This window comes from Pinus tabuliformis, chromosome 2_2 (assembly GCF_031772625.1).
Source record: "Pinus tabuliformis cultivar Carrire ecotype Pingquan chromosome 2_2, CPIR1, whole genome shotgun sequence".
Taxonomy (NCBI): domain Eukaryota; kingdom Viridiplantae; phylum Streptophyta; class Pinopsida; order Pinales; family Pinaceae; genus Pinus; species Pinus tabuliformis.
The window spans coordinates 1,185,985,213-1,185,994,712 of record NC_142300.1 but is presented as its reverse complement, the minus strand read 5'-3'; positions in this window follow the sequence as shown (position 1 = coordinate 1,185,994,712).

The window sequence follows — 9,500 nt, the reverse complement described above, 5'->3', positions numbered from 1 at the left end:
AGAGGGTCCGAAGTTCATTCCAGTGCTGAGGAGGCGCCCTGTAATACAATACAATACAATACATTATTTTTCATTTTGTTTTCATGATCTAGCTGAGGCGGGCATTCCCATGCTCAGCTTTATAAATACATTTTGGTACATAGAACAGACGATCGTCTGATGGTAGACTGATAATTCTCTGCTGAAATTATCATCCTTTGTGTAGGATGATCATCTGCTGCAATGATGTACATGACAAATGCTTTTATATTTCCTGAATATGTATCGCAGCCCGGATGGATGAAACTAGATCCGGGGTCTTCAAACTCGTTCGATCTTCACTCTAAGTACAAGCCGATCCATGTGAGAATTTCGCTGAAGTCGAACATGGAAAGACATTGCTTGATTACCGGTCAATGATGAAAACCGTTAACAAGCGCGAGAGGAATCACCGATAATGATAATGACCCTCAAGGTACTGCAGTACAATTCACGTGGTGTGAATAAAGGACTTGGCGTCGAACGCCACGCAAAATCTTCTGGTCAAAGGTCATTGATGTATACCTGTCGCCGGGAGTGAGAAACTTGCCATTGAGGCATGCAAGCTTCAAAGTACTGATGGGGTTGTTCCTAGATCAACTTCTTGGATAATGAGCTGAAGTCGACAAGAAGCGATCCGTCAAAGGAGGGCCTTAATGAATCCCACATCAATGACACGGAACGGAGCTAATGATTTTAGTGGAGGTGAAAACAAACTGTGATATATGATTCAGGGTGGCGATCATGAATGGATGAAGGATAATGTATGGCAGTGGATGGGACACGGTTGACACTTTCAGAATGACCTCTCTTGAACACATAACGACATTGATGCGATGGATCGGTAGCATTACCCCAAAAGTGGACGGTTTGGCGAAGACCATGGTGATGAGACCGGTGAATGAAACAACCCAACCCGATGTAGTACGGAGGAAAAGTGTCATGTTCAAGAGCGACTTGCTACCATTAAACTTTGATGTTCTCCCAATTTTTCCCCAGTCATTTCTGACCAGTACCTCTTTATTTTTGTCAAGCTTGAGGAGGATAACATATGCTTGTTCTATAACCTGCCCTTCGGGCAAGCCCATCGCTATGATTTAACGAGCTTAGCGATAGGGAAACTCGTTCTCGTCTAAAGACAAGTTTGTCGCTATTTAATCATTTTAACGAGTCTAACGACAAGGAAAACTCGGTCCTTTTCATTTTTAGAGAGTCTGAAAAGGCACGAAAAGTTAACTCCAAAATTCCTTTTTCGTCATCTAATCCCTTAAGTCCGAAAAAGTATAAAACAATACAGAAGGGATGAATTTTCGGTTGCTTTAACGAGCCGAACAAAACAAGCGCTCGATCTTTTTGTGCAATAATCCCTCAGGTCCAAAAAGATTAAAATTTAGAGGAGGGATAGCTTTCCGGTCGCTTTAACGAGCTGGAAGGCCAAAACTCGGCAAACTTTTCATATTTTACGAGTCAGTGAAAAGAGCTCAAAGAAGACTCGTCTTTTGAGGAACGAGTGATAAACAGGGATAGCAGCAGATTCCAGGTACAAATTGGAATTTTCCAATCACGGCAGTGTCACAAGGATGGCTAGGTGAAATCACTCTTCGCAGCTGTTTCTCAAAAGAGGTAAACACACAAATGGAGGTGAATGATCGGCCAAATGAAAAGTGGAGGTGACGGTGCACAAACACGACCAAGGCTTTTATGGCTGATGAATTTACGATCTCAGAAGGGTATTTACCGGTTCATTTTTTCTGAATGAGCTTGAACTCTAAAGGAAAGCCTGCTCATAAACTTATGTTTATCTTTTAACGAGCATGAACTATGCACTAAAACTGCTCGGATCTTGCGTTTATTTTTTAACGAGCATGAACTATGTGCTAAAACTGCTCGAAATACCAGTCATAGAATAAGAACGCCTCCTGTGAGATAGCTATTTTTTAAGGAGCTTTATCTCACGAAGCTATGCTCCAAATTTGGCAAGTTTTTACCTTTGCCCCACAAACTTTCTTCATGCAAGGTCGGAATCGGCTAATCCTACGAGTTTAAAGGGTTAGACCTACAGGTTTAAAGGGAGGACCTAAAAATTTAAAAAATAAATAGTCGTCCCTTGCTCACATTCCAAAAGTTTGCATGCCCCCAGGTATAAAGTATAATTTCGAGATACCGCCATCTCTTACTTATTATCCGAAGAGGGTTCTATTTGCTGCCGCAAATCAATCTCTTTCTTCGGCGATGTCTATCATTGGGTTACTCAAAGATGGTTACCCTCTGTCACAACAATATAATCTCCTTCTTTGGAGGCTGCCCCTACTTATCCTTCAAAACATTTGTTTTAATGGGTGAGGCTTGCTTTTCCCCGAAGATGGTTACTACTTGTTGCAATAAGGGAATTCCTACTTGGGCAGTGCCCACCTCTTTAGACAAAGGTGAATGACTCTTTTGCCAAACACATAACTTTAACAAAAGAATACTATTCCAGAACAACCCCTCTTCCAACCACGGACGGGGTACGGACTAGTCATATTCTTCTGCGGAAATTCTACCTTATACCCAGGGTTTCTTCTGCCCGAAGCAGACCAGGGTGCATGCCCCCTGGGTTCCAGTCTTTCTTTCCGAATCACTCGCACTCATCGGGAAGGAGGACTGGGGGTGGAGGCGAATCTTGTGTGAACAGACCATTTAGGAATGGTATTTGACTATTTGCGATGCGAGATCCCGAAAATGAAAGTTGGTCTACGAGCTTGACCATCCTTCCTTCGTGTGGAAAACACATTACTCTAAAGAGTGAGGAGACTATCGCTCCCATGCAATAAATATAGTCACGTCCAAGGAGTAGGTTATAATCCAAGGGTCCTTGGATGACCATCACGTTCAAATTGACGGTCTTCCCTTTCAATGTAACAGGCACATTGGGGAGGATTCCTAATGGTCGACTGGTTCCTTTATCAAAACCTGAGAGATTTCTTAACTCAGGTAAAAGCGCCAGGGAACCCAGTGCTTTCCAAGCAACAGAGGAAAGGATACTCACAGACGCCCCTTCATCAATGATAGTACCAGCCATGATCATTCTATAGATCTGGACAATGATTCTGAATGGTACACTGGCTGGTAACCGGGGTCTGCCTAGTTGATTCCAATCAAAGGATACAACCAGGTTGCTTGGTGGTGGGACCGAATATACGGCCGGATATGACCCTGATGATGTTCCTTCCTGTGATAAAGGAATGGGCGCATTGCCCTGACGCTCATCAGAGTCGGTGCTGATGAAAAGAACCTGGATGGTGTCATCCTTATTCTCTTCAGTGAGGGTGTCGCATGAAGATGACTCTTCGGCGACGGTGTCATTTGAAGATGAAACTTCTGAAGGTAGAACCGGGTCAACTGCCGTATCGACCTTTGGACTTTCGTCCGGTCTGGATTCAGTAGGTTCATTTTCAGTGACTGACGCTTCAGCCGACCACTTGAGTGGGCCAGCTGTATTTTCAACCAACGAAGGACTTGGCACGAGTTTTTTGTATCCAGGAGGAAGTTTTACTGGTGAAACCGGACGATCTTCCAAAACTCTCTTTGCCTCATCTAAGAATGGACATTTGTGGATGGCATGCTTGCCTTCACACAATACACAGGGTGATCTTGATCTCCCTCTTCGTCCTTCATTCTCGTTAGTCGACGGACTGCAATCAACATGACTATCAGAGGTTGATGCTACCGGATTGTGCAACCTCGGGGACCAGTCCCTTAGTATCCGGGGAATACAAGGACAATCACGATGGAAGTGGGTCCCTTTGCAAATGACACATGGCGATTTAGGCCCGGTCGGCGCAGTGTGTGGGTTTTTGTCAGCTGTCTTTTGCTTGCCCCCAGCTGCCTTCGCCATAGGCTCCTTCTGCTTCTTTTCTTTCTTCTTCTTTTCCTTCTTCTCCTTGGGAGGTTGACTTTTGCCAACTCTACCTTGCGAAGATGAAGGATCAGAGGAAGTATTGTAAGAAGTGGAAGGCTGGTGGGTAGTTCTAGACTGTTCTGACTGTTGATTCGACTGCTCAGGATTAGTGGCGATCTGGACTACATTAGTTGAAAAGAGCCATACAGGTAGGCCAATTGTCAATCCTGGAAGTGACAATGTCGCCATATGAGGCGCACCAACATCTCCCCAAGAGGAGAAGGGATTTGGACGTCCGCCAAGGTTGCCTCCTTGGTTGGTGGGCTCCATACTTTTCAACTGAAAGATCAACGTGGGAATAACAGGTGATTTTGTTCCGCTTAAAATAAATTTTATTAACGACGCTTTTAGACACAAACTTGCTTTTTCATGTTTTAAGAGTCGATAAAAAGCTAAAGATGACTCTAGTCGCCTTCGATGTATTAACGAGCCCGAAGTGACAAATGCTCGGTTGGACTTTTTCAGTTATAGAGTTTGAAAAAGGCCAAAAGAAACTGCTCTGGAGATCTAGGCAGAGGGTGTGCCAAACCTTTCGCGAAACCACAGAATACATTTTACGGTACGGGTGGTCGATCTTCGTGAATGCTGTGTTCATTGCATCGCGATCAGTAGGGCGGTCGACATGGCTTCCTATGGATAAAGGATAAATGCCTATAGGGGTCTCCCAATATACGCGATGGTACGCGGGAGCACAAGTCCGTATTAGTGCCACCGACTCTCAGGAGGAATCACCCACCTTCGTAGAGATCGACAGTCACTATGTTTAACGACGCCGGAACACGTCTCTACCTAGACCTCTAGATGTTTGCGTTATGTTACAAAGCGTTGTTATGTAAATTGGATTTATTTTAATGTTGATCTTGCTTAGCAGTTTGCCTTTAAGGATCACCACGAGATGTATATATACAACTTCCTACATGCAATCTAAGATGAGAAGTAAAACTTTTCGATCTTTCAACTTTGAAAACCTTAATCTACTGAGGGAAAAGAGGATATCAACTTTTCTCACAGATCATAGAACACACACTAAAATGCAAATTTTCCTAAATCGTCAAGCACACAGTCAAATGAAAAATGCACAATGCAAATATTTCTTTTCGTTATCCTTAATGTTGATGTAAGACAAAAAGGAAACTGTTGTATAACTTTGAATCTAATTTCGAGCGAAAGTAAACAAGCTTGTCCAAAATCAAAAGACACCTTAAGATCGACTTGTTTAGACACTGGAAATGTATAGATTCAAACCACAAGATGAAAAACAAACAAACTCAAACAGCCATGAACAGTAATAAAACTAGCTCTTAAGATCACAAAGACACTTTTACAGTTCAGGATCTAAGAGGCCACAGCTATACTGGTTCGCTTTTCACAATGGGAAACTGTAACTGAAACAAGAAATACTGAAAGAACAATCACAGTTTCATCACACAACTGAGGCGGAATAATGTCAAGGAAAGTTGGTTTACAGCAAGTACAATGACAAGCAATCAGCAGCAAAACAACAGTGAAAACAGGGCTAAGACACAGTGGGATTCCTCAAGAAGACATAGCCTAACTGGATCAGCGCAGGCTCTGGTCTGTCAAATTGACTCTCAGCGCAGTTCCCGAAGGGAGTACCTGCGCTGGAATGCAGACTGCCTGTGGACAGCCTGCACTGAGACACGAGAGTTGCGTTTACAAGGATTTCCGGGTCATAAAAAGCTCAAAAATTCACTGTTTTTGCTGAAATAAAAAGCTATAGGTCAAGTACAAGCTAAGGGATGATCAAGAGGATGAAAAGCTATCACAAAGAGTACAAGAGTCTTTTGTAGATCAGCTCTTCAAATCATGAATCTGCTCAAAAAATGAGCAAGAGTAGCAGCCCCTCTACTTCGCTTTTGATATAGTCAAAAGCTTTTCGATTCGGTACTCTTTGGTTCAGGAAATGAATAGCAAAGATACTACAAACACCAACAAGATACTGGGTTCCCCAGTGGAGTCGCCAGTTTGTTGTGGGGAAAAGTATCCGACTCGGAATGACCCTATCCCTACTCTAAGGGTGACAGTCCTTAGCAACAACTGAAAGTAAAGCTTTGATATTTTCCTTTATGAAAGTACAGAGAAGGAAGAAAAGATTTACCAACCGGTGTCTTTCGCTTTTGTCGATCCTATCCTCTCTCTTTGTCTCTTGTTCCCAGCTCCTTGCTCCCTTTGCCGGTCCAGCTACACAAAGATCCTGCACAAACAAGAGAAGGAAAACTACAAGAAACATGTACTCATAACTGATGCATGGATTAGAGTGAATCAAATATACAAGTAAATACAATACATCAATGCAATACAAGTATATAGGAGAACATTCAAAGCTTTATTGATAGAAGTAAAAGGTTCTGAGAAGGTTACAACCATCAATGGCTCCAATCCAGCAGCACCTCCCCAGCAGCAAGAAATCTCCTCTTCCCCTCTATAAAAGCAATCACCTAATAGCTCTAACTGTAAACCAACAGCACTTCCTTACTTTGCACAAAATTCCAGCCTCCTTAGACCTCATAGAAGAGCTCTATATATAGGATAGAAGAAGAAAGGATGAGTCAGCTTGAGACTGACATAAAGCTGCCTTGTGTCCTCTCCCTCTTCAGTTAAACTTCAGTTCTTGAGTCCACTTGGAGATCCTTGCTTACACATGGAGATCAAGTACCTCTTACTCATCACAGGGCGAATCCCTTGAACCAAGTGTCAGTTTGGAAGCTTCCTGGGCAATTGACACCTTGCAGAATGACTGTGCCACTTGGCCAATCTCGCCCAGCGCAGGTAGCCTTCATTAGATTTGACTTTCAGCGCAGGTACAAGGAGGAGCAGTTGCATTCCAGCGCAGATGCTCAGTGGAGCAGCTGACATGATCCAAAAATAGCCTGTTTTTGAGTGTTTTCAGGTGGAGAACTGATGGGAAGTGCTGTGGTTTGCTGACCTTGTTCTTCTAGGGGTAAGAACAACATGTTTAGGGACTGAGGATCCCTGTAATTATTGACATTTCATGCTCCATGCTGCGAGGCACAAAAATGTCTATAACAGTGGCATTGGCCCTCCACCTGCAAGGTAATTTGCAAACACTAGGCAGTGATCCTTGTCATGCCCCTGGCCCTTGCATTTTACATACCATACCTCATCATGCATCTCAAGGCAGGCTGTCCTATCATGTTTCAAAATTTTCATCTCCAGGCACAAGTTTTTCAACTGTGCATGAATCTACTGAACTCCCAGGTTAGGATCTTGTATTAGAGTCTCGTGCAATCTCATCGCGACCTCCAAAGCCTCAGCCTAAGTGGTTAGCCTTTGTTGTGATAATGTGTTCCATAGATGCAGTGTTAACGATGCCACAAACCAATCGCGGTGTTTCCCATCTGCTAGTGTCATGTTTGCTTCACGAATTGTGCACTTCAGTATTTGATCCAATTCCCATGGGGTTTCACCTGACATAATTGTGATTTCCTTAAATCCAATGATCAACTGCCCAATTGACTTTGGCCTGTTAAATTATTTGTTTAGCGCAACTTGGATATCTACGATCCCTACATTCGGATTGTCATTGGAATGGTTAATGTAACAGGTCAGCGCACGATCCTGCTGAGCGTTGACCAACATTTCCTTCTTTATATTTTCATTTGTGACACCCTGTGCTTCCCACACAGCTTTTATTACGAACCAAAACTGGTCTATATATTCATTGCCTACTCCCTTGATCACTGGTAGCTTTATCGTGCTTGCCATACTACTTTGTGGTGGTGGCGAAGGTGGTATGGGCAAAGACGATGAGCCCAGTGGTGGTGTGGGTGGGGGTGGTATGCGTGGAATTATCTGTCTTATCAGATTGATCACACTTCTTGGTGAGACCTTCATGAGATCTTCTTCGCCCCCTTGCGGAGGTGAAATCAAGGGGTTAGTCTCTAGTTTTGTGCTACCTTCGTTTCTGTAGATTTTCCCACTTCGCGTAGCTCCAAACATCAATTTTTTTACATTACCCACTTTTCACACAATAGCATTTTAATCCAAGTGTTCAAAGATTTAACGTACTTACATCGTGCTCCTTTGAGGAAGCGTCGTTCTACCTCGCTATAGCTGATTGAAGTATCTACTGCGAATTCGGTGATGAATCCTCCTATGATTCGATTGAGGAAGTGATCAACAACGCGCGCAATATTATCTTCTGATACTTCCAGTCTGCGCACCAATTCTTGAGTCCACATAATAGGTTTGTCGAGTTTACACCTTCCTTAGCTATCTGCTAGCTTCGAAATCCACCTGTACAACTCAGTGGGGAATAATGAAAAGAAAATTTTGTGTATCTATATATACAAGTAGAAATCTAACCATTGTTCCTTTGATAGTCGCGAATTCTTGTTTTCCTATGCCATGAACTCATGAATATTTCTGTCCAGCCAATCTTCAATTCCTTTCTTTGTCAGATTCCAATGATACGACATCAAACATCTCTATGTAGATCCCTGTCCTGGCAACGGAACCATTTCTTGGCTTGTTGGGGCCTGACCCAGGTTCAAAGTTAATTAGCCAAACAAATCCTTGTACTACTGGCCCCTTTCGCAACAGTCCGCGGAGTGCAGACTGAGGTCTCACCCAAAGTTGTATGGGAGGGTTCTAGAACTAGGTTTCCACACCCTTGAGATGTCTAAGAAGTATGACTCATTCTCTATCTGTTCCTACGCACAGGTTCTTTCGTGCACTTCCCATTCCTCGCGGCCTAATACACTGCCATTGCGTAGCCCTAACCAGGGGTTGTGTTGCACTCTATGATATTTTCCGAGATCTTACTTATCTTCTAGTGTTAATTAATTACTTTCACCTACTTGAATGTCTTAAGTTATAATTAGCAATAGGAAACATGCATACATGATCACGTACTAAATAAACGATACACTTGCAAATTATATCCAATCATTTATTAAACCAGGAAAATATGCAAAAAATTATAGCAAAACTTGTCTTTATTGATTCTCCCAATGGTTACAGAATCGAATTTCCCTGCAAACTCAGCTATAGGGGTCCACGCACTCATATGCAGACTTCTAGGCCTCAACACACTCAGCTGCAGAGCCTTCTCCTACTCTATGACCCACCGACACAGTTTACACTCTCAATTAATCTATTAGACTAATCATGCTTCTCTTCTATTCCTCCATTATTTATCCTATACACTTAGAGCCTCATTCTATTTATACAATCCAATGCCCTGCGGACCATGGCTAGGTCTATCCAGTTGACATTACATTACAAAAACTAGGGTGGACAACCCTGTGACTCTATTATACTTTCACACCCACAATTTGTGTCGTTGCTACAAAAAGATTCGATCAAAACTTGGGCTTTAAGCCCCAAAACATGCCTTGGGGGGATTCCATGCCCAACAAGGAGGGACAAGTGTGTTTGGTTTCAAGTGAAGCCTAAAGGGAAGAGCCTTTAAACTATTTTTGTTTGAAGCCATCATAAATGCTAACAGAAGTGTGTGGGAACCTGGTCTTTTTAGAGGAAGACTACAACGTCAAGACGA